The sequence below is a fragment of the Adiantum capillus-veneris genome, chromosome 20 (genome assembly GCF_014529385.1).
Source record: "Adiantum capillus-veneris isolate H3 chromosome 20, ASM1452938v2, whole genome shotgun sequence".
Taxonomy (NCBI): Eukaryota; Viridiplantae; Streptophyta; class Polypodiopsida; order Polypodiales; family Pteridaceae; genus Adiantum; species Adiantum capillus-veneris.
The window spans coordinates 95,241,632-95,266,156 of NC_140950.1; the positions used below are offsets into that span (position 1 = coordinate 95,241,632).

The 24,525-nt window shown below is 46.2% G+C and overlaps 1 protein-coding gene across 4 annotated transcripts in view; it reads right to left on the minus strand.

Annotated features, from left to right (window-relative positions):
• Positions 1 to 24,525, minus strand: part of TERT (telomerase reverse transcriptase) — a 165,444-nt gene that overhangs the window by 133,607 nt on the left and 7,312 nt on the right. The gene's annotated exons all lie outside the window — the stretch shown is intronic.

Below are 24,525 nucleotides of genomic sequence, written 5' to 3' on the forward strand. Positions count from 1 at the left end.
GTGGGGGGGCGGGGGGGGCGAGGTGGCACTAGGTAGGGGCGAGGAGGTGAGTAAGGGGGCGAGGGGTGGGTAGGGGGGCGAGGGGGAGGGACTAGGGGCGAGGGTGAGTGGGCAGGGGGGGAGGGGGAGGGACTAGGGGCGAGGGTTGGTGAGGGGGTATGGGGACGAGGGTAGGTAGGGGGGTGAGGGGCGAGGCCAGGTGGGTAGGGGGCGAGGGGTGGGTAGGGGGGGCGAGGGCTAGTGAGGGGGTGGGTAGGGGTGAGGAGGGGAGGAGGGGGGGAGGGAGTGAGTAGGGGATAGGGGTAGATAGGGGCGAGGGGGTGGTAGGGACGAGGAGGGAGCAGACAGCTATCATGAGCAAAACAGTTATCATGAGCATGGAATTCATCAAGCAGGACGGGCTCTGTGACGGGAGTTCGCTTAGACACAGAGGAGACCTTTGTTCTGGTCGGAGAAGCAGACACCGATGGGGCTAATGTTGAAGGGGGGTGAACTCCTGTAGAGGAGATTTCTTCCCGCTTCTATGATTCTTCATAGGCGCACCAAATTCAAAGGCTTCCACCAAGGCGCATCAGGAGTAGCTTCTATGACCTTCGACCTTTGAGCTGGCTCGGGTGGCTCATTAGGTTTAGTAACTGTGGAAACATTGGAAGAGGGTGTACCTTCAGGCAAAGAGTGAATAGAGACTCTATAAAAGGGCATATATTTGGTAGCATCCGACCACTCCAACAGATCCTCGTATGACCGTCAGGTGGAGTAGGCTGTTCCAATTCAAGGCTGGTTGCTAGGGACAAAGAACTATGTTGCACGATGAAATCCATGCCTCCTTCTAGGCGAATGGCTTGCATCGGGGAGCCAGGAGTCTATATCCACATGGCATCGTTTCCCCAATCATTAGGTGCTTTAGTGTGTCGCAGCCATGGTCTACCGATGAGCAAGGGAAATCCGCCCTCAACCTGGGGAAGACGAACCACAACAAAATCCAAGTTAAAAGTAAAGTCTTGTACCTGCAGAGGCACATTGTCCACTATGCCCACTGGGTAGACGGTCCGCTGGTCGGCCAATGTAACTATGAAGGGAGCAGGGCGAGTAGGCAGTAGACCTAGAGCTAACATAGTGAACTCGGGCATCAAGTTGATGCCCAATCCACCATCCACTATCACTCCTGAGAATTGCCGATCCAAAACGGACACTGTCAGGCGAGGGCTTCTATAATCAGTGAGGTGTCAGGCGAGGGCTTCTATAATCAGCGGGATTGGATATCATATAGGACTTTGATGGTCGCACTGGGAGGTGCCCGCCACTAGGACCTGCTCCGGGGTAAAGGAATTGAATAACTGCAAGGGTGTCACTTCTGAAACTCGCATCTAGCCGCAACATGTCATAGAGGGACACTTGTTGGAAGGTGTTCTTCAAGATTGTCTCTGTTGTAAGCTTTTCTTTTTCTACCAGTGGTTTCTCTGGTACCTTGATCTTCTGTAGATCGGAAACTGCTTCCAAGAAAGCTTTATCAATATCGAAGAGCAAAGATTTGGATTCTTTCTTGGCACTGGGGGATGGCTTGGTTGAAGGCAGGGTATCCACTTTGTGAGAATGTGTGGGGGAGTTGAACTTGCTGGAATGCTAAGACCAAGAGCGGCTCTCTGGGCCCGAGTGAGGACACACAATGGCTCCTCTACCAACTGCAGCTTATTTTGAGGGGTAGCCACATGGGTAGAAGGGGGCGGCTGAGGAACGGTGCTAACTGCTATTAGATTGAGCTTGGGAAAGGTAAACTCATTCTGGCTTTGACTTGGGTTCAAAGCCGTGGATGCACGAAGTTTAGGGCAATCCTTACTGTAGTGATCCTTCATTTCAAGTCAATGACGGCAGGAAGGGGACCCTTCAAGCAGAGGGCATTTTCTTTGGTAATGACCATATTCCCCGCATCTGTAGCACAAAATGGGCCGATTCAATGGGCGAGTCGAAGGGCGAGGTGGTCCTTGCTTCTGGTGCATGGAGTTGGAGGTAGAGGCATGAGGGAGCATGGGTATGATAAAAGCTCTGAGACGGAAAAGTACTTTGCATACTTGCATAGGAGGGGCTATCAATAAAGGTGGCATGTGGTGTGGATGGCCACAAGGAGAAACCATGTTGGATGCAGGTGTTGGCCCTTGTTGAAGAGTAGGACCAAAACTTTGTTGTATTTGTCGCAATCCCTTGAGGTAGTAGCAGTCCTTGTCCTCATGTCCAGACTTTTCACAGAAGTGGCAGTAAGCCCGAAGGGGGCATTCCTGTGGAGGGTGCCCTGGAGAGCGGCATGAGCTACACCAAACCATAGCCTTAGTCTCCTGCTGAGACTTGAGCTCTTCTAGCTCGCGCTTGATCTGTTCCAATGCCTTGTGATGTGGAGGCTTCTCTTGTCTAAGAGAGAAGGACCTCTCCTCTTGAAGAGCTCGCTGTAACTTTAGGGCTTCCAATTCCTTGCGTAAAGAAGTTAACGGATCAGAAGGACTTTCCGAAAACACTGAGGGGGTCTCTACCTGAGGGGAGCTGGTGAACAGCTTTCTAGCTCCCTCTATCCTAGTAGCAGCCGTGACAAACTCCTCTAGAGTGGCGTCACGTCGGAGATTCTCTCGGAGTTTTTGCTGGGAAGTTTTGGGAAGGGCCTTCTCCACCCACTTCTTAGCCATAAATTCACCTAGTTGCTGAGGAAGCTTGGCCACCAAAGACTTTGTTCTGGTCATAAGCTCTGCAAAAGTCTCATTTGGCTGGAGCATCACGTTTGCCAACTCATCCAGGACCTTCTCCTGGAAGTCCCCTGGTCTGAAAGCAGGCTGCATTGTGCAAGGCGAAGTAGGCGAGGCTAGGTAAAAACCAGCTAGCTCCTCAATTTGTACCTCAACAAGAGTGAGACTTCAGTTGAGGTCCCAACCGGCGTGCCAAAAATGAGAGCACCTGTAGCGCGGATAGTGTGTCGTGCTCTCTACAATGGGTGCTCCTCAGTGCAATGTGCGTGACATCTCACTCAAAATAGAATGAAAACACATGAAACAATAGATAACAGCAAATCAACACAGAGACACAGCAGCAGACCAGAACATATGGAGTCGACTATCTCAAAGGAACCAGTACAGACTTTGGCATGGCAGTAAACTCAGCTCCAACCCAAACTTGAATAGATTTTTGTGAGTTAAGACAACCTGTGGAAAATCATTGCACACACAAATGTGCCATACAGTTTTGATTACTAACATTTGTAGGCTTGAGCAAAGGCAAGGCAACAAACTGCGTGGAGAAAAGGGAAAGTACTAGAAATCTCAACTATACGAGATAGCCATTCTAAATAGTATCCACTTGTATTGCCTCAGCTCAAAGACCCTAAATACAATGGGCTCCCCATATGATAATGTCGTTGCTTCTCCACGCATGAAGTGACACAGTGTCACCTTCCATCATGCATAGCTTGGCCAATAGCTACAACATCTCCACTCGCATCATTGCCCAAAAGTAGGTTCCCGTTTTTCTTCTTTTTGCAAGAAAAAGATCCTTCCATTAGTTAAGAAAACTGCCCAACAGGCTACAATCTACCACTGCTAGAGAGGGCTACATCAAAATATGGGGAGACTCTTCCAATGAAAAGACAAGATGTGTATAATTGATGGCTAAATCAGGAAATGGGAGGAGGAAACAACCACAATGGTGGACGGTACTGCCCTCTTGTATCACAATCATATAGCTGACTGAAGCCATCTCAAAACGAAGGGCTGGGCCCGTGAGTGTGGACCAAGCTGCAGCACCCCAAGTGTACTGGCTAGCTGTAGAAATTGCAGGCATCAGCCAAGAATCCGAAGCCAAACCTGCTGTGCCAACAGGCAGTCCCACAGACAGTGACGCTGGGTCTCTAGTGGGTGGTCACACGCGGCACATATTGACAAGAGGCCGTTGTGCACCAACCAACACCCAATTGCAGTAGCTCGATGTGCAACTAGCCACTAGAACATGGTGAATCACTTCGACTGTCTATTGTCCCACAAGCACTCCCAAAATCTTGCCAAGAACTCGAACGTGAGACCCTCCTCCTGCCAATGAATCGCTACAGCAGGACGAGCCTCTCTCCATGTTGTCAATATGTGGCGACGCAGATGAGCTGTGTATTGGAAGAAAGGGGTCCCCGAGTGATCAGCTAGGGTAAAGGAATCCTGCCAAAACCACTCCCTCGTGTCCCACTACACTCGCACCAAAGGGTGGCTTTCCCAAGCCTAGAGCTCCCAATGTCCTGACTCAAGATTAAACAGGTCGGTGTCTATGACACAAGTCCTCCCACTGATGCCCACAACTTTGATCCACTAAGAGAAGCACTCGGCCACCTCCGGTGCCTCGGCAGTGACTCAGTGGAGGCGACCCTCCCTCTGAACCCCGAAGAACATGCAAGAACCCTATGTACGAGCAAGCCCTAACTGAAATGAGGACCTCTAGTCGCGTGAAGGCCCACGTCCAACAAAGAGCTGCTAGCTCTAGAGGGGTATGCCACTCTACAGGTATAGCCTCGCTGCTCAAGGCCATCCCGCAGCTGCTCCCAAGACTGAAGCAGGCTCACCTTAAAGCGATCCTCCCATCTCCTGCTCACGCTTACTCTGCGCATCTCTGTGAAAATCCAATGGGTGGAAGGGCTCCATGGACCACCGTCTGTGGGACCCGAGCACGAATCCGGTGTAGCAATAACTCCTTCCAGGGCTCCTCCCGTAGAAGAAGTCCTCTGACCACAAGCTTCCCAACAAGAAGGGCTCTACTCTACCACGTTAAGTTGATAATCCCCAAACCTCCCTGAGAGCAAGGTAAAGTTATGACCTACTAGGAGACTTGGGCCCACCCTGTGTCTCACGCTGACCACAAAAAGTTCGTGATCAACCTCCCTAGCTGGCTAATGCAAGAGCTCGAGAAAATCCAGCAAGAAGTGATGTACCACATAGCAGCCAATAGCACCTCATGGGCCACTATAACCCTGCCAGCAAAAGAAAGCCTTGTTGAGCTCCAATGGAGCAGTTTCCTCCTCCTCATGGAAAGGAGGAGAGGAGCAATGTGCTGCTCTGGTGACAAATCCAGAAACACCTGACAGTCCAAGTAGCATACCGGTGTCCCTAGGGAGATCCACGAAAAGCCTCTCTAAGCAACCAATCGGGCACTATCAGCACAGAAAGCCGCTATCTTCCGCCAGTTGATCACTCCTCCCGATGCACAAAAGGACACCTCAAGAGACTGCTCACACGTGCAAGTTGGCCCCCAGCCTCCAGAAACATGCCTCAGTCATCAACAAACTCAGCACTGAAAGCTCATCTCCCCTAACAAGCAGCTACAACCCACGCAAACCAAACTCCTATAAGGTCAAAAACAGATGTGCTTTACTCATAGCTCCTGCTTTCCCGGGAGGAGTATTGAAGAGCAAATTGGCTACGGTCTAGGGAACATTTACTTGTACTCTTGGAACCTCCAAGCAACGCAAGCTATGGTCTAGGGAGCGTTTGGTTGTAAAAGGCCCCTATATCTCATGGCTCGGACCTTTTTAGGTTATTTCGAGAGGAGTGATGAGGGAGTTGTTGAATATCTTATGGCCTCGATCGTCTTGCTTATTATTTGCAAGAGGAGTGTTCATCGGTGACTGTATGTTTCTATGTTCTGTAACATACATCTGTAATCATTTGTGTTGCATTGTGATGGTGTTAGGTGCAGCGGAATGATTGTTTGCGCTTTGCTCAAGATGAGTGCTCCGAACTGTGCTCAAGGTTCCTTTTGTTCTTAATGGAAGGTAGAGCCTTTTGTTCTTAATGAGAGAGTGCTATGATCACAAACAAAGTGAAAGGACACTGTGCGTGTAAGTGAATGAGACTGAGAGATAGAGAGAGAAGAGAGATACGACACCAGAGACGTCGTAAAACCCTCCTCCCAAGGCCCCACTCTCGTCGGCGAGAGTGGTCTACTATTGATTGCACAAAGTGGTACAATGATGATGCATCGAAACTAATGCAACTTGGGACTATGACGGTGACAACGACGGGGACGACGACGACGACTTAAGGGCTGAAATCTGCGACCTTCTATCTGCTGTCCATAAAAACGCTATGCCTAAAAATCTGGAACTGTTTTGGGGCTGCTGAAAATGCTGGTTTGGCTGCGTTTTTGAAGGCTGAAAATGATGATCTTCTGCAAGTATCTAGGGCTGAATTCGCTGCTGTCCGTAATGCTGAAACACTGAACTATCTGCAAAAGAGGGGCTGAAAATGGAAAACGCTGGCTTGGCTTGTAGCGTTAGTGAAAACGCTAGATCTGTGGGGATGTTGGCGATGAAGCAAAGCTGAAAACGCCAGGCTAGGGGGAGGTGATGGCGATGACCAAAACGCTAGGCTGTAGGGGATGGAAAACGCCAAGTCTGATGGGTCCTTGATGGTTCTTGCTGAGAAGGTGCCTGTTGAGCGGTGGAGCTCCTGTTGCCTCTACTGCCATTGAGTGCTAACTTGGGTTTGCTTATATACAAACTTAGCAAAATTGCCCTACCTACTTTTGTTGGAAAGTCACTTAAAAATAATAAGTGAAAAATGTCAAAAATAGGGAAAATAGGCTAAATGCACTAGAAAATTCCCCTGATGGATTCTATTGGGAATATTGATGATCATGCTGTGTGCAACCAGAGGATATGCATCTACACTAAGTGACTGGGCATGCACGGTCTACGAATAGACTCACTAAAGTGCTAGATCACTTCTAATCTAAACTTGACTGGACTGATTGAACCCTGTTATGATGTAGCTTGTCCACGGACACATAAGGTTGGATGTGTCACGTGACATCCCCTCCTTTTCAAAGTGAGGTATTGGTACCGAACTGTATGGCGTCGAGAGAGATCGCCAAAAACATCCGGAATCCTGGAAGGGACTCTTCGCCGGCCCACTCTGATGTGTGGGTCGTGCGGTACTTGCACTTCATAAAAGTCTGCAATGCTTGCTTCTTTGGGCCGCGCCAAAAGCGACACAAAGTCTTCTGTGGCTCCTTCGATGATTTAACTTCATCTAGAGTCATGCTTCTTTCTTCTTCAAGAATCTCCATGGGTGAAAATTCCTGAAACCACTTCCAACACAAATGAACATATCTATTCCATGTAAAGTGACTGGAAAAAATCTTGTCTTCCTAAAAGACTGTGCATGCAATGTAGATGAACAGAGAGACGGAGTGCCAAACCGTTCACCACACACATGCAAACAATGAGATTGAATCATGTCTTGTTGATTTAAATCAATCGAATGTGGCAATTCACAACAGAAATGCCCATGCTTGGTGCTCATACTTTCACGTGCTCTTTCTACAACTGTGTCGTGCCAAGGAAGAGACATGCAATGTGACTTCCTTACATGCATAGTTTTCAGTTTTTCATGAAAAAGCCGCATACATCCGTCCTCATTCATGAGTGAAACATGCTCAACGTACAATATGTCATGCCTAGGAAAAGGGATCACATAAAGACGCTGACTAAAATACAGGAAACGATCACGAATAAAACACTCGAACAATGCGTGCGTATCAATCATGCGAACGCATAATACTTCCTGTGAGGGTTCTTTGGACCGAGGCTCGAGAGCCAAGATCGGTTCTTCCTGAGAGGATTCTTTGGACCTAGGCTCGAGGGCCAAGATCGATCCTTCGTGATTGATCGAATCTGCAACGAGGTTAGCTTCGCTAGAAAAAGCATCAACTAATACATCATCCTTGTGAACAATCACATCATCTTCATGCAACTCATCATGCTTGTGAGAAATCACATCTTGATCATGCAAATCATTATGCTTGTCTTTATCATCCAAATCATCATGCAAATCCTGTGTATCATGCTTTGGAGAAGAAGAGACTGAGAGAGTCTCTTTTCCCCGAATCTTCTGCATCTGTGCCTGAGCTTGAGAAACGAGTTGCAAGATCTCTTGCATTCTTGCTTAGTTCTCGCGATCAAATTCTGTTTGCCTTGCTTTGTTCTCGCGATCAAATTTGGCTTGACTTTCTTTTTCTTCCAAGTCGTACTGATGCTCTATGGCTGCCATTCCTTCTTCGTATTCACAATCTATGGCTGCCCTTCGTTCTTCGTGGGCCTTTCTTACTGCTTCTCTTTCTGCTTTTCTTTCTTCGCATTCTAACTGTCTTTCCTTAAACAACTGCTTCAACTCCTCCATAGGAGTTAGTGCAATCCTTGACGTAGATGGGGAAGAGGGAGGGTCGGAAAAACCTCCTGGTGGGGAAAATTCTTCTTCGCCTCTCTCATGCTCATCACCTCCAAGCGAAGTATCGATTCCGCTTCGAGTGATGACCATCCACTGAAGTCGTGGGTTCTTGTGGTCGTGGTTCTTAAGTTCACGTGGAACTTGGGTTCTTGGGGGTCTTGGGTTCTTAAGTTCACGAGGAACTTGGGTTCTTCGGGGTCTTGGTTCTTGAGGTTCTTGAGTGTTTTCTTTCGCTTGCAATCTGTGTTTGAGAAGGATCTTCTCTTCACCCAAATTCTAGTCCCTTCCACGGGCGCACCCCTTGGCGGCCTTGCGCTCACACCAAGGTTGCTTTTTCCCACCTCACGTCGATTGGCCGGCCGCTAAGTGCACGGTCCGCTTTCAATGAGTGAAAAGAGAAACAAGGGGAGGCTGGACAAGCCCTTCTTTCTTGGGATTCCTGTAACTCTTCAAAAACACGATTAGGAATCGACACGGCCAAGCGAACTTGGGTTCGTGCGACCGCAACAACCAAAAAAATTCTTGTGATTCTTGTGGTTCTTTCCTTGAGTGATACAGAACACTACCAAAGCTCTGATACCAATGTTAGGCGCAGCGGAATGATTGTTTGCGCTTTGCTCAAGATGAGTGCTCCGAACTGTACTCAAGGTTCCTTTTGTTCTTAATGGAAGGTAGAGCCTTCCGTTCTTAATGAGAGAGTGCTATGATCACAAACAAAGTGAATGGACACTGTGCGTGTAAGTGAATGAGACTGAGAGATAGAGAGAGAAGAGAGATACGACACCAGAGACGTTGTAAAACCCTCCTCCGAAGGCCCCACTCTCATCGGCGAGAGTGGTCTACTATTGATTGCACTAAGTGGTACAATGATGATGCATGAAAACTGATGCAACATGGGACTATGACGGTGACGACGGCGGGGACGACGACGACGACTTAATGGCTGAAATCTGCGACCTTCTATCTGCTGTCCAAAAAAATGCTATGGCTGAAAATCTGGGACTGTTTTGGGGCTGCTGAAAACGCTAGTTTGGCTGCGGTTTTCAAGGCTGAAAATGATGATCTTCTGCAAGTATCTAGGGCTGAATTCGCTGCTGTCCGTAATGCTGAAACACTGAACTATCTGCTGCAAAAGAGGGGCTGAAAATGGAAAGCGTTGGCTTGGCTTGTAGCGTTAGTTAAAACGCTAGATCTATGGGGATGTTGGCGATGAAGCAAAGCTGAAAACGCCAGGCTAGGGGGAGGTGATGGCGATGACCAAAACGCTAGGCTGTAGGGGATGGAAAACGCCAATTCTGATGGGTCCTTGACGGTTCTTGCTGAGAAGGTGCCTATTGAGCGGTGGAGCTCCTGCTGCCTCTTCTGCCATTGAGTGCTAACTTGGGTTTGCTTATATACAAACTTAGCAAAATTTCCCTACCTACTTTTGTTGGAAAGAGACTTAAAAATAATAAGTGAAAAATGTCAAAAATAGGGGAAATAGGCTAAATGCACTCGAAAATTCCCCTGATGGAATCTGATGCATTCTTATGGGAATATTGATGATCATGCTGTGTGCAACCAGACGATATGCATCTACACTATGTTGCTAAATTGGCTTTATCTTACAGAAAAATAATTCTAAATGAATTATTGGATTTATAAGTGAGAGGGTTTTCTCGCTTGGAACACCAAGGAAAAATAATTCTAAATGAATTATTGGAATTTTAAGTGAGAGGGCTTTTCTCACCGGAGACATCCGAGTACAGAGTATTCCTAGTGCGTCATTCAAGGTAATGACGGGAGCACTGAGAAAGGGAATATCTGTAAGGCCACCAGGAACGGGTACTTCTGATGCGTCACATCGGATGGGTGACAGGGAGCATCGGAAAGAAGTATCCGACCATCCGGGAACGGACATCTCTGATGCGTTATAGGATGGGTGACATAGAGCATCGTGAAGGAGATTGTACCGTAAGTTCGGTAGGAAAGGACTAGGTGATGGGTATTCTTGATGCGTCACAAGGTGGGTGACGGGTGCATCGGAAAGGGAATATCCATAGTCGGGACGAAATTCCGAACTGTGTTAGAATTGTGCACAAGGAAAAGCAAGCACTTGAATGAAGATGGGTTCAGAGGAAACTTTGAGGAAAAACAGATGCTTTCTGAGAAAGCGGGATTGCTTTTCGGGAAAGCAGATGCTTTCCCGCGAGGAAGTTTATGTTTGCATTGCAATTGTGCGTGTGATTGCATCCAGGGACGCCTAGGAAGTGCTATGAAAGCATTGTTTTTAACTTATAAGGTTTTATTGAGTTTTTGGGCAGGTTCAAACTATTTTTTAAAATACGCCGGCCACCCATTTAATAAGTGGACAGCCATCTGATAAATAAGGCAACAGATTAGCCAGCGTTTTCTCTCTCCTTTTCTAGCAGAACGGAAAAAAAAAATGAAAAAAAAATATATTTAGGAAAAAAAAAAAAAAAAAAAAAACGACCGCGATCTCTACGCGAGCAGCTATTCGTACCCGTGGCTAGGAGCTATAAAAGCATCACATGCCCTCACTCAGAGGGGAGGACCAATCTTTGCAAGGAGGAGATGCTGCTGCAGATTTCAACCGTAGAGAAGACGTTGCCGGTGATGCCCATGGCTACCCCAAGTGTACCAGATGTCGCCAAGACCCAGTGCGCAAGTTCCCTTGTGAAGAAGTGCCTACGAAGCGTGTTTCCATCGCGACAAGTTGCTGTTTTTCTCTGTTTTCATCCCATAAACGTCGTAGACGGGGCTGATTTACGAGAAGGAACCCGAGAACACACCTCTTTTGTGTGTAGGATTGGAAGAGAGGATTTCATATGGAGAGATCTCTTCTGAGGAATTGCTTTTCGAGAATCGAGTCGCGTTTCGAGCGTCGAGACTTTGAAGGTAACGATTTTCATGTTCTAATCTTTGAGTATTTGATTGCAGGTGTACTTCCTCTTCGTGAGGGAGTAGGAGCAGAGGAAGGCATGAGCCTTTGCAGGAGAAAAGCGCTCTGAGGAACTAGAGCCAGATCAGCCCAGGGGTTTCGTACCCGAGTTTGGGAAGTAGATCCACGGATTGGAGAGAGGTAGTCTCTCAAGTTGCGATGCGGAAGTTGGGATTCCCAGGTAAGGACTTCGTGTCCGGGAAAGCAAAGTTGTTCTGCGGGAAGAGGACTCTCGAAATAGAGTTCTATAAGAGAGTTGCAGGGATGTCATGCCCTGAGTCTGGAAGGTGAGATCCAAAGGCGAGAACCTTGATTCTCGAGGAATTGGAATAAGGAACGGAAGTTCCTTGGAATAGGGTTTTGCCCTTGGAATTGGAAGCTGAGGCTTCCGGGAACCATCAAGTCTTATTCTAGAATGAACGTGGTAATACGTTTGGTTCAAGTGCTTGTATAGACTTCTCCTCAGTAATAAAGATACTATTACGGGGAGGGACCAGCCCATCTTCTGGTCCCCAGTACTGTGTCGATCTTCTCACTCTCTATCTTTCTCTATTTATTTCTCTCTATATCGTCTGGCTTCAGTAATAAGTGATAAATCCTATTTATCCGAATGTATTTTATATTGTTATGCGCTCCCGTTTGTGACAGTGGTATCAGAGCATGGTCTCCTCTCTTTCTTTGTAAAGGAGGACGACTCTGGGAAGATACAGGAAGAAGCCATGGCATGCCAAGAGAGAAGTAAGCAGGCAGAACCCTAAGTCCTGCAAGGGAAAAAAGCTTGCAGAGTTGGAAAATTTTTTTCTCTTTGCAAGAAGTCGACACAAGACTGGGATTCTCTGAGAAGGCGACGAGAGCATGATGCTCAAGATCCTAGAGAATCCAAGGAGCGGAATGCTCAAGATCCTTCAGAATCTAGAAAATATCCATGAACATCAATCCAAAACCATAGCCAAGAAATCCCGTCATTTCGGGAAGGATATGAAGAAGGTCTTTAGACCTCAGAACACTCTGGTCTAGCTTGATACTTTTGACGGTACTTTTGACCGATGGGAAGATGTCTTAAAAGCTACCGCTTTCATTCGACTGTTTGAAGTTGCCTTTGCAGGCGGCAATTTCTGAAAAGCGTTGAAGGTGAGGCATATGATTAAACACCTCAAGGGGATTGCAAGTTCTTGGTGGTATACCAAAGCTCTGCAAGGAACTTACAACAAGACTTGGATTCAATTCAAGGCTGAATTTTTCGACAAATTTTTTTTCCTCTACACTTTGAGGAAGGCATCCAAGAAGATTGGGATGGGTTTGCCCAATACGAACACGAGTGAGTCAAAGCAAGTAGTGGTTCACTCTTGCCAAGGTAGCTCCACTCTCGATCCTCTCTGAGGAAGGAAAGATGAAGAAATTCAACAAAGGATTTTTGCACGAATTTTGTAGACGCATCTGCAAAATATTTTGCAGCAGATGGTAGAGTCAGCAATAAAAGCTGAAAGTGTACACCTTAGTGTACATAGAATCCAATCCCCATAGTGGGACGGGAATCATTGAACACAGAAAATTTTGACTAAAATTCAATCTAACTCTTGAGTTCTTGAATAGAAGACCCTCGAACTTTAAGTGAGAGGGCAAGTTTTCAAGCAAAGTTACATCTTTGCGGAAATCATAAAGTGCATTGTGCTTGTTTCATAGTCACAAGGGACGCATTCCGGGACGGGGGAACGGGGGACAGGGGACGGGGCTGAAATGGATTTTTAGTGTAAAAAAGAGAGCGGGACGGCAAGTGGGGACGGAAAAGTGGGGACGGGAAGCCCGAAAAAGGGCGTCCCCTGTTACTATGGCTTGTTTGCTCTTTTGCACGAGGTATGGTTATGTCTAACCGGGACTACTCACTCTCGAGTGTTAATGAGAGTAGGATCAATTTGAAACATTGTTTTCTAAGATGAATTGGTTTGTTCAACTAGCCGGAAGGTCAACTATTGATCTGGATTCTGGTATCCGGTAATTCTCGAATAGATTACCTTCTACTGCGGGTAGGAAAATTATGAAGGAACCATTCTGAGCTTTCCAAGCAAAGAAAAGCTTTCATTAAGCTTGAATACTCTTTAAGCCCACACCCCCTACCCGGTAAGGGAAGACATGGTAGTGCTTTTCGCACAAGTGAAGAAATACTCTCTTTATGAGGGAAGGAACAAGTGACGACTACGGCCTGTGCTCGAGGAATCCAAGGATTGAAATCCTAGTTTATTTGATGAGCGGGTTTTGCTCTAAGATTGAGCCAAGGGATCGTCAGGTTAAGCGTCTTCGCTCTAAGGATCTTACGAAGGGAAGGAAAATTCCCAGGCTCACTGAAACTTATGTACACCTTTAGGTACATGAATAACAAACGAAGATGCAGACCTTTGCCAAGGAACTGGACGAGAGTTTGTTATACTCTCTTGAGCGCCTTTTTATGCGCAAGGATATTCCGACACGAGAATCTCTATTTGAGATGTGTTCGGTAGAAGGATTCTCTACGGAGAAGTGCTTTTACCATTATAGTAGCAACTTTTGGTTGCGGTATATGTTTCTCCATGAGCAGGTCAAGTAGCATTTACACGCTGCTGGAATAAATTCGAACTATTCTGTTCGTAAGAATATAATTCGCCACCGTTTCAAAATGGTAAGAATTACATATGGGAGAACATCCCTGAGATTCAAAGAGGGTTCGCTCTATTGTGAACTAGGTTTGAACATACGTTCGGAAAATGCTATGGCTAGAATCCTATCTACCTGAGATTTTGCAAGGCGTCATTGATGCTTGCAAGGAGGAAAAGATAGGAAGGAAGTGCGCCGTGCACAAGGAATCTTCGGATTGGAACCATCCGCCTACGTTGAGCGACGGCCCGGAACAAGAACCTTCTTTAAGGTGATCACAGACTTTGTTTGTGAAGGAAGATATCGAGATTAATACTCATGATTTGGGCATTCCCTATGTGGGAGGACTCTTCTCGGGATTGAGAAGGTGGACTTGAGTTAACAGATTCTCGGATGAGGAAACTTCCGATCTGTTGGAAAGACGCGAATGACGAGTTCTTACATGGCTCGTAAGTTTGATAATCGGTGAAGGATATCCTCGAGGTACTAGAGGAAGGACATGAACCGGTAAGGTAAGTATTGAATTATTGAATTTTTGAATTTATGTTTAAATTAATTTTAAAGTTCTCTTTTGAGAAAGAACTAGCTCAACCCACCATTGAGCAAGATTTGGAATCTTTCCGGTTTCTCCCCGGCAGTTCAGTTGGACCTCTACAGTTGAGGACAAGTGTTTATAAGTGAGAGGGATGTTGCTAAATTGGCTTTATCTTACAGAAAAATAATTCTAAATGAATTATTGGATATATAAGTGAGAGGGTTTTCTCGCTTGGAACACCAAGGAAAAATAATTCTAAATGAATTATTGGAATTTTAAGTGAGAGGGCTTTTCTCACTGCAGACATCTGAGTATAGAGTATTCCTAGTACGTCATTCAAAGTAATGACGGGAGCACTGAGAACGGGAATATCTATAAGGCCACCAGGAACGGGTACTTCTGATGCGTCACATCGGATGGGTGACAGGGAGCATCGGAAAGAAGTATCCGACCATCCGGGAACGGACATCTCTGATGCGTCATAGGATGGGTGACATAGAGCATCGTGAAGGAGATTGTACCGTAAGTTCGGTAGGAAAGGACTAGGTGATGGGTATTCCTAATGCGTCACAAGGTGGGTGACGGGTGCATCGGAAAGGGAATATCCATAGTCAGGAGGAAATTCCGAATTGTGTTAGAATTGTGCACAAGGAAAAGCAAGCACTTGAATGAAGATGGGTTCAAAGGAAACTTTGAGGAAAAACAGATGCTTTCTGAGAAAGCGGGATTGCTTTTCGGGAAAGCAGATGCTTTCCCGCGAGGAAGTTTATGTTTGCATTGCAAATGTGCGTGTGATTGCATCCAGGGACGCCTAGGAAGTGCTATGAAAGCATTGTTTTTAACTTATAAGGTTTTATTGAGTTTTTGGGCAGGTTCAAACTATTTTTTAAAATACGCCGGCCGCCCATTCAATAAGTGGACAGCCATCTGATAAATAAGGCAACAGATCAGCCAGCGTTTTCTCTCTCTCCTTTTCTAGCAGAACGGGAAAAAAAAATGAAAAAAAATTATATTTAGAAAAAAAAAAAAAAAAAAACGACGCGATCTCTACGCGAGCAGCTATTCGTACCCGTGGCTAGGAGCTATAAAAGCATCACATGCCCTCACTCAGAGGGGAGGACCAATCTTTGCAAGGAGGAGATGCTGCTGCAGATTTCAACCGTAGAGAAGACGTTGCCGGTGATGCCCATGGCTGCCCCAAGTGTACCAGATGTCGCCAAGACCCAATGCGCAAGTTCCCTTGTGAAGAAGTGCCTACGAAGAGTGTTTCCATCGCGACAAGTTGCTGTTTTTCTCTGTTTTCATCCCATAAACGTCGTAGACGGGGCTGATTTACGAGAAGGAACCCGAGAACACACCTCTTTTGTGTGTAGGATTGGAAGAGAGGATTTCCTATGGAGAGATCTCTTCTGAGGAATTGCTTTTCGAGAATCGAGTCGCGTTTCGAGCGTCGAGACTTTGAAGGTAACGATTTTCATGTTCTAATCTTTGAGTATTTGATTGCAGGTGTACTTCCTCTTCGTGAGGGAGTAGGAGCAGAGGAAGGCATGAGCCTCTGCAGGAGAAAAGCGCTTTGAGGAACTAGAGCCAGATCAGCCTAGGGGTTTCGTACCCGAGTTTGGGAAGTAGATCCACGGATCGGAGAGAGGTAGTCTCTCAAGTTGCGATCCGGAAGTTGGGATTCCCAGGTAAGGACTTCGTGTCCGGGAAAGCAAAGTTGTTCTGCGAGAAGAGGACTCTCGAAATAGAGTTCTATAAGAGAGTTGCAGGGATGTCATGCCCTGAGTCTGGAAGGTGAGATCCAAAGGCGAGAACCTTGATTCTCGAGGAATTGGAATAAGGAACGGAAGTTCCTTGGAATAGGGTTTTGCCCTTGGAATTGGAAGCTGAGGCTTCCGGGAACCATCAAGTCTTATTCTAGAACGAACGTGGTAATACGTTCGGTTCAAGTGCTTGTATAGACTTCTCCTCAGTAATAAAGATACTATTACGGGGGGGGACCAGCCCATCTTCTGGTCCCAAGTACTGTGTCGATCTTCTCACTCTCTATCTCTCTCTCTATTTATTTCTCTCTATATCCTCTTGCTTCAGTAATAAGTGATAAATCCTATTTATCCGAATGTATTTTATATTGTTATGCGCTCCCGTTTGTGACACACTAAGTGACTGGGCATGCACGGTCTACGAATAGACTCACGAAAGTGCCAGATCACTTCTAATCTAGACTTTACTAGACTGACTGAACCCTGTTATGTTGTAGCTTGTCCACGGACACATAGGGTTGGATGTGTCACTTGACATGATGTATCAAGTTCCAACCACCGAATATTCCTAATTGGGTGAGATTGCCTAGGTATCTAAATTTAGTGCATCGAGACACCCCCCTAAGAGCAACGTCGTCTGGGTGTGATAGCTAATTTGTTGCACCAGAATATCAAGAGCTCCCATATGGAATGAGAGAACTGATTGACCCTCGAATATTTTTTTTATCGCACTTGATTTGTTTTTCAGATATAATCGTCGACGATTACTCTTCTTTCAAGAAGAGAGGATGTCACAAGTTGCTGATGTGTCAAGCCAGTAAAGACCCAAAGGGTTAGGACTCCCTGAACCAAACCCAAGCAAATCTGCAAATTCCTAAACCCTAGCAGAAGCAAAAGAACAACGAATCCTCATCAAATTACAGGTTCTTGCCAAGTGGCCTAAAATACAAGGGTTTAGGATTTAATGATCCTAACCCAACCCAACTTATAGCACCCCATCCGATGGGGCCTAAAATAAAGCGCACACACACACACACACCCCAGATTTGAGTAAAAGAGATGATGACATGGCAGTTGTACAAACAACCCGTGTTTTGCAGAATTGATGCCACATGGTAGTAGCGTACGGATCAGCCCCATGGGCGCTTGCTTTTGGACCGAATGCTTTTAAAATTGTTGCTTTTCATGTAAACTGCTTTTGTACAGGCCGAGGCCCTTTAAATACATGTTGTAGGCTCTCTCTAGCATTCTACCCGCAGGAGAAGCAGACCAGAGCCACAGAGTTGTTACCTGGTGGGGCAATATAAAGAAATACCAAAATGGGCACCATCATTTGGGGCCATTGCCGTCTGGGAGTGGAACTCGGCCAGTCCGTGTCTCGTGTGGATCCTTTCTTTCTTTCCGTTTAGTTGTTTGAAACGCCACGAATGCATCCTATGTAAAGTGTCCTACAAAATATCCGAGTCCACTCTATCATAAGCCTTCTCAGAGTAGAGGAGGAGGATCCCTATCACGTGCACATCTATCCCTATGTGCATGTGGACAAGTTGTACCTACTTCTAGGGTTTAGGTAGTCTAGGAAGCGTTATGGCACCTTTGTGAGCATGTACGTAGGACGTGCGTCGTGCATATACCTAGATGAATCCAGGATAAGCCTTGATTCACCCTTAAAGGAAAATGCAAGGTATAGACCCATGGTAGTCACCCACAAGACAATATAACCATCAGCTCCATGATGCATAGTATTGACTAAATACCACGACATCCCCACTAACGTCATCAGTGCCCAATAATGGGTGTAGAACTAGGTACTAACATATGCTCCCAAACACAACACACACCACACCACACACACACACACACATGAGCATACATCAATACAAAGTTCAGCGTACTGAGTTTCTGTCATGAATCCGGAGATCAAGGGCAGACTCAGCCATAATGAAGCCTAGCACTAAAAGAAGCATTAAATCGAAAAAATTAGCATTGAATGCAAGACATGCGTCGTGCATGTTCAGGCATTTGAGAGTAGTTGCATACCCTCTGATTGCACAACCCATGTCATTAGCATCAATATCCAGTACCAAGCATGAGCACTTTCCACAGCAGGAACTCGTTTTCCCAAACTGCATATGAACCACCTCTTATAGCCACTTTATTAATAAAGTGACATTTAGCATTCCCTGGTCGTGAGGCTTAACAGATGGATGCTCGACCCAGCTAGATGCACCTATATAAGGAGGCCGGGGGGCGCCAGTAGAAGCAGGCGACACAGAGGAGCAAGAACCCAAGTGGTGCCAAGCAGTACCCGCATGACCCAGCTTCCTCCAGCATTTTCTCAGCAAGAACCCCAGCGTTTTTGGGACATCAGCGTTTTCAGCCCGCCATGTTTTTGTCCACCCTCGGCGTACCGCCGCAGTACCTTAGCAGATCAGCCTTGTCTTGTCGCAGTCAGCTTCCCCATCGCAACAGAATCAGCGTTTTCAGTTTTCAGCCCATAGATCAGTCAGCGTTTTTCAGTTTTCAGCCATCCTTGGCGTCATCGGCGACAAATCAGCCCATTAGCCTCGCCGCACATTCTAAATCCCATCAGCATCCCTAGCGTTTTCAGATTTCAGCATTTCGACCTTAGCCTTGACCTCGTCGCCGACATCGTCGTCGTCATCAAGTAATAGAGAGGGGGGGCCTTGGAGGGGGGTCCCAAGTTTCTCATGATCATGTAGATGAGTCTCTCATGAAGTGTCATGGTCATGTGACTAGTCAACGCATTGTAATGTTGTTTGATTCACGTAGTATGCGTGATGTGATTAGTGACTCTCGTGAAGAGCGCACGTTTAGAAGCTCTTTCAATAGATCCGATTTTGATCTCTGGATTTGCTCCTGGCATGCACTCTTCTTTCACACATGAATGTCCTAATGTGATAGTTTTGGTTCAAAATGTCAGTTTTCGTCGTAAGTTTGTGGTTTCTCCTCTTAAAGGATATGATTTGATTTTTGGCATCAAGTGGTTTAAAGGTTATAATCCACAAATTGATTGGAAAGAAAACACTCTCTCTCTGTCACAGTTGGAGGAGCACCTCCCGTGGTTCTTCGCTATGACAAGAACATTCCGTCTTTGCCATTAATCTCTCACTCACATGTGTTGAAAGAATTTAAAACACACTCTCATAATCTCTCTCAGTACACAGTCCCACAGTCTAAAAAAGAATCATTGAAATCTCTTTCTGTCATTCCTTCTCCTCAACACGACATGCATTTTTTGCATGATAAAACTATGATTGTTCGTAAGGATTATGAAGCCTTCAAGTTGCTCCTGTCCCCGAGTACACCTTGGGGTGACCATCAAGCTAGATGGCTCCACTCTTGTGAGCAATTTGGTGGTTTGGATGATTGTGTTTCTAGTAAAGCTAACCTCATTGCAGATACGATCAGTCACAAAGACCGTCTTGGCTCTCGAGTCGAGGCCTAAAGAACCCACTGAGCACTCAAGAAGTATTTTGTGTTCGCATGATTGGTCAATATGCATTGTCTGAGTCTCTCATTCGCGATAGTCTCTTGTATTTTCATCACCGTCTTTATGTGTTATCTTCTCATAAGAACTCCATATTGCACGAACCATTATAGGTCATGTCAATCGGTTTTGCATGTTCATTCCTTGGCATGACACAGTCACAGCAAAAGCCCGAGCACGATTGTCCATCACCTATTGGCATTTCCATAGTAGTTTGCCACAATTGATAGCTTTAGGTCGAAAAGTCAAGTTTCGATCACGCTTTTGGCATGTGCTTGGTGAATGGTTTGACACTCCGTCACATTGTTCATCTGCATTTCATGCACAGTCATTTAGGAAGAATTGTCTTTTTTCAGTCACTCGACAAGGAATAAGCATGTTTATGATTTTGTGTTTGAAGTGGTTTCAGGGATATTCCTCAGAGGAGATTCTAGAAGAAGATGAACCCAACATCAAAGAAGAAGTTGAAGACATGGAGCCGCAACAGATTATTCTGTCGCTTTTGGCGCAACCCAAAGAAGCAAGCATTGCAAACTTTCCTGAAGTTCAAGTATCGCGCGACCCACGTAGCAAAGTGGGTCGACGAAGAGTTCTTCGCAGACTACCAAGAGTTTTTTGCGGACTATATAGAAGCCATACTGCTCGGTACCTGTACCTCACCTTGAAAAGGGAGGGATGTCACGTGCACATCTAACCCTATGTGCATGTGGACAAGCTGTACCTACTTCTAGGGTTTAGGTAGCCTAGGAAGTGTACCTACTTCTAGGGTTTAGGTAGCCTAGGAAGTGTTCTGGCACCTTTGTGAGCCTGTACGCAGGACGTGCATGTCCACGCACTTAGAGTAGCTGCATATCATTGATTGTACAACCCATGTCATTAGCATCAGTACCCAGTACCAAGCATGAGCACTTTCCACAGCAGGAACTCATTTTCCCAAACTGCATATGAACCACCTCTTATAGCCACTTTATTAATAAAGTGACTTTTGGCATTCCCTGGTCGTAGGGCTTAACACACAGTTGCTCGAACCAGATAGATGCACCTATATAAGGAGGCCAAGGGGCGCCAATAGAAGCAGGAGACACAGAGGAGCAAGAACCCCAACGGTGCCAAGCAGTACCCGCATGACCCAGCTTCCTCTAGCCTTTTCTCAGCAAGAGCCCCGGCGTTTTTGGGACATCAGTGTTTTCAGCCAGCAGCGTTTTTGTCCACCCTCAGCGTACCACCACAGTACCTTAGCAGATCAGCCTCGTCTTGTCGCAGTCAGCTTCCCCATCACGACAAAATCAGCGTTTTTCAGTTTTCAGCCATCCTTGGTGTCACCGGCGATCCAAATCCCATCAGCATCCCTAGCATTTTCAGATTTCAGCATTTCAACCTTAGCCTCGACCTCGTTGTCGTCAAGTACCACAGCATTTAAAACCATTGTACCAGACTTGTGCAATCTAAAGCAAACACCTATCTATTGCTAGAGAGGGGGGCCCTTGGAGGGGAGTTTGGGACCCCATCTGGTGTCGTCTCTTCTCTCTCTCTCTCTCTCTCTCTCTCTCTCTCTGGCACTCTCAGCACTACTCATTCACAGTTTCCACTCTCTTGTTTTGGTCATTGCACATTCTCTCATTGAGCTGATGAAGGCTCTCCCTTCCTCTAGGTAAAAGGAACCTTGAGCACTCACTGATCAATCATCCTAAGCCATACACCATCATTCAATTCCGATGCACATTACAATCGCCAAGGACTATCCCAATGCTCCATTGCCTCATAAAATGTGAAGATTTGTCCTGCTCAAAACCTGTATGAGACGCATGTATCAAATCTAGTAAGAGAGGCCAGAGGTTAGCACTCCTTTCAATATAGGCGTGATGAGGCTCAAGGTAAGGAGGAAAGCATCTGACAAGTGTCAAAAATCTGTCGGAAACCTTGGAGAAGAGGCAAATGCAAGATAACCCAATAGTCAAGGAAAAATTGCCTAGAGAGGCCATCATCCCCCCAACAAAAAGCAGCATCAACACTTACAAGAGTATCATGCATCTCTCTGACTACAAAAGAGGCCAACAACGAACTTCCCATCAATGAAGTGACTTTGGGCATAATGAATGTCCAAATCTCCTGTATGGCAAAAGCATGTCCTTTGTGGCCGACAACACCATGAACAACTCTGAGCAAAACTTCTTAGCAAATCTTCAAGACTATCCAAAGCTAGGCATACATGTCCGTTTGTGTCCCATTGAGCACGAAGGGTACAGCGAGGAGCTCTCTTCCGATATAAATGAAAGAAATCCTTTCGCCCCATCTGCCTTAGCAATTCATGGAGAAATCGAGGCATGATGGACAAACTCATATCTCATTTGTTGTATATGCGAAATTTTTGTTTCACTTATTGCTCTCTCTCCGCGGAAAAAGCATCTTGCAGGAACTACTTTTTGAAGAGAAGCCCAAGTAGAAAGAAACCCACGCTTCTATCGGTACAAAAGATCGATGCATGAAGTAGCCACTGCCCTACATGTTGTAGTGGACAAAATAATGCAAGAAGCCACATGGTCATCAGGATTGTGTGTAGGCTCTCGAGCAGCAATCCAAAGTGAAAGTAGATGCTGTTAGAGCTTTAAATCGAAGAGTACACTATCAGGTACGGGTCAGCCATGGCAGGGAGCGGAGCAGATCGGGATAGTAATGCGCAAAGAAATAAGGGGATGATCAGAGACCGTTGTTCCCACTAAAATGGACAACTCGCCTCCTCTCATCGCTCTCTCTCTCTCTCTCTCTCTCTCTCTCTCTCGTGGGCAAGAAGAGTGATGGCCCGGGAGAATCTTCAAAAGGGAGACCTATGGGACCACACTGAAGATGGCTACTTGGAATTGTAATGGATCTATGAGGTTGGACGTTGGTGCCTTTGAGGACAATTTCAGAGACGGGGACATTGTTTTCTTCTCAGAGACGCATCAGGCCCTCGGAGAGCTTATGCCACATGTGGTGCGATACAAATGGGAGACAACCCACAAGTCAGTCGCGAGATCTGAGCATGGGAGTAGAGGTTCAAGAGGAGTAGCAGTGCTATTTAGGGAGGAGTGACAGCCACTACTACATATTGTACGAAGAGATGATCATGCTAGATACATGTGGGTGAGGCTGGGGGGCTGACACAGGCCAATTTCTATACATTGCCATATGTTACTTCCCCCCAGTACGTCAGTATATGCTGCATCCAGAGGATAGTCGCCTTTCTCTATGCAAGATGATGATATATGGGAGTTTTCTAGGGATGGTGATGTCATCCTCCTGGGGACTTCAATGCCCGAACGGGCAACTCTCAGACAGTCTTCTACGACACTTCAGATGAGATGCTTAGAGAGCTGGATGTGGGTGAGTTGGGGCTTGACAGATGCTCACATGACAGAGAGAAAACGGAGTATGGGAGATACCTCACGGAGATGACAAATGCACATGGGTTAGCCATACTTAATGGCTTACAGCGATTTCCTAGAGCAACCGATTTCACATGCTTTCCACACAGACACAGGGCCAATACAATGGACTATCTTATGGCACAGCCGAGCTTTATTCCTTGTATTCAGGAATTCATAGTGGGAGCCAGACCAGTGGGCGTAGCGGTGGATCATGCACTTTTGACATTTTCTGTTTCATTTCAGTATAGTAAAGCCCAGACATCAAGAGGTAGGTCACATACCCATTATACATTTACACCAAAGACTGACTCAGTTTATACAAAGGAGATCTATAGCCGTCTATGCACAACTGGTCCTGGCCTCTCAATGGAAGAGTGCACCACTTTACTGACTGAGACACTGCATGGTGCAGCATCAGAGGCATACCCACACACTCAGCCAAGTCGGAGGCGATATTTTGGGAGCATACCCCAGAATAGTTTGTATGATGAGGAGTGCAGAGAGATGAGAGTCCAGCTTTAGAGGGATCTTCTTTTAGGAGTCATCACTTACAGACAATCTCGAATTGCTTCCAGGCGCCTTGTGCAACGGAAGAAACGAGCTTACTTGGCCCAGATGGAGCGAGACTTGTATCAGTTGTTCTTGAGTAGAGACTCAGGAGAGGCATGGCGATTCTTTCATGAGCACTCTCCTCCCCCAGTGATTACTTCTCCTAATGTGTGGGGCCAGTATGCCTCATCGTTATATACGGTTCCTCGACAAGACCCCCTTCCAGATCCTACAGAGCCATGCCCACCTACCAGCACCTTCTTTACCACTGAGATGGTAAAGAGAACCATTAACAAGATGAGGACCAGCAGGGCATATGATCATGATGGTCTAATAGCATAGCAATTTACACATGCTAGAGATACACTGGTAGAGGTTCTTGCAATGTTGTTCAATCGTGCTCCGTGTGAGGGGTTACCTAAGACTTGGAGGTTGTCTACTATTGTGCCTATCTTCAAAGTAGGTGATCTTACAGAGCCTAGGAATTACCGCACTATTATGGTTGGCACACATTGGCACGGTTGTATGCATCCATTCTTAAGCAGCAGTTGAGTAATTGGGCAGAGGGTGAGGGTGCACGAGCAAAGGGCCAGGCCGGTTTCAGGAGGGGTTTCTCCACTCTTGATCATATTCTGACACTCAGAGCCATGATTTTACACAAATTTGCAGAGGATAGTGGATTGTCTGTAAACCTTGGTAAAACCAAGGTTATGGTGTTTAACACCACACCACAGTGGATCAAGAGATCGGAACCAACTTTCACATATGGTCAAGAGATTGTAGAGTATACAGATGCATACACTAATGCAAGATCACTTCCTATTCTAGACTAACTTGACTGAACTGAACCCTGGTCATATTGTAGCTCCACGGACACATAGGGTTGGATGTGTCACGTGACAGGTATTCGGTCCTTTCTCTAGGGTCATGAGTTATGAGGATCAAAGATGT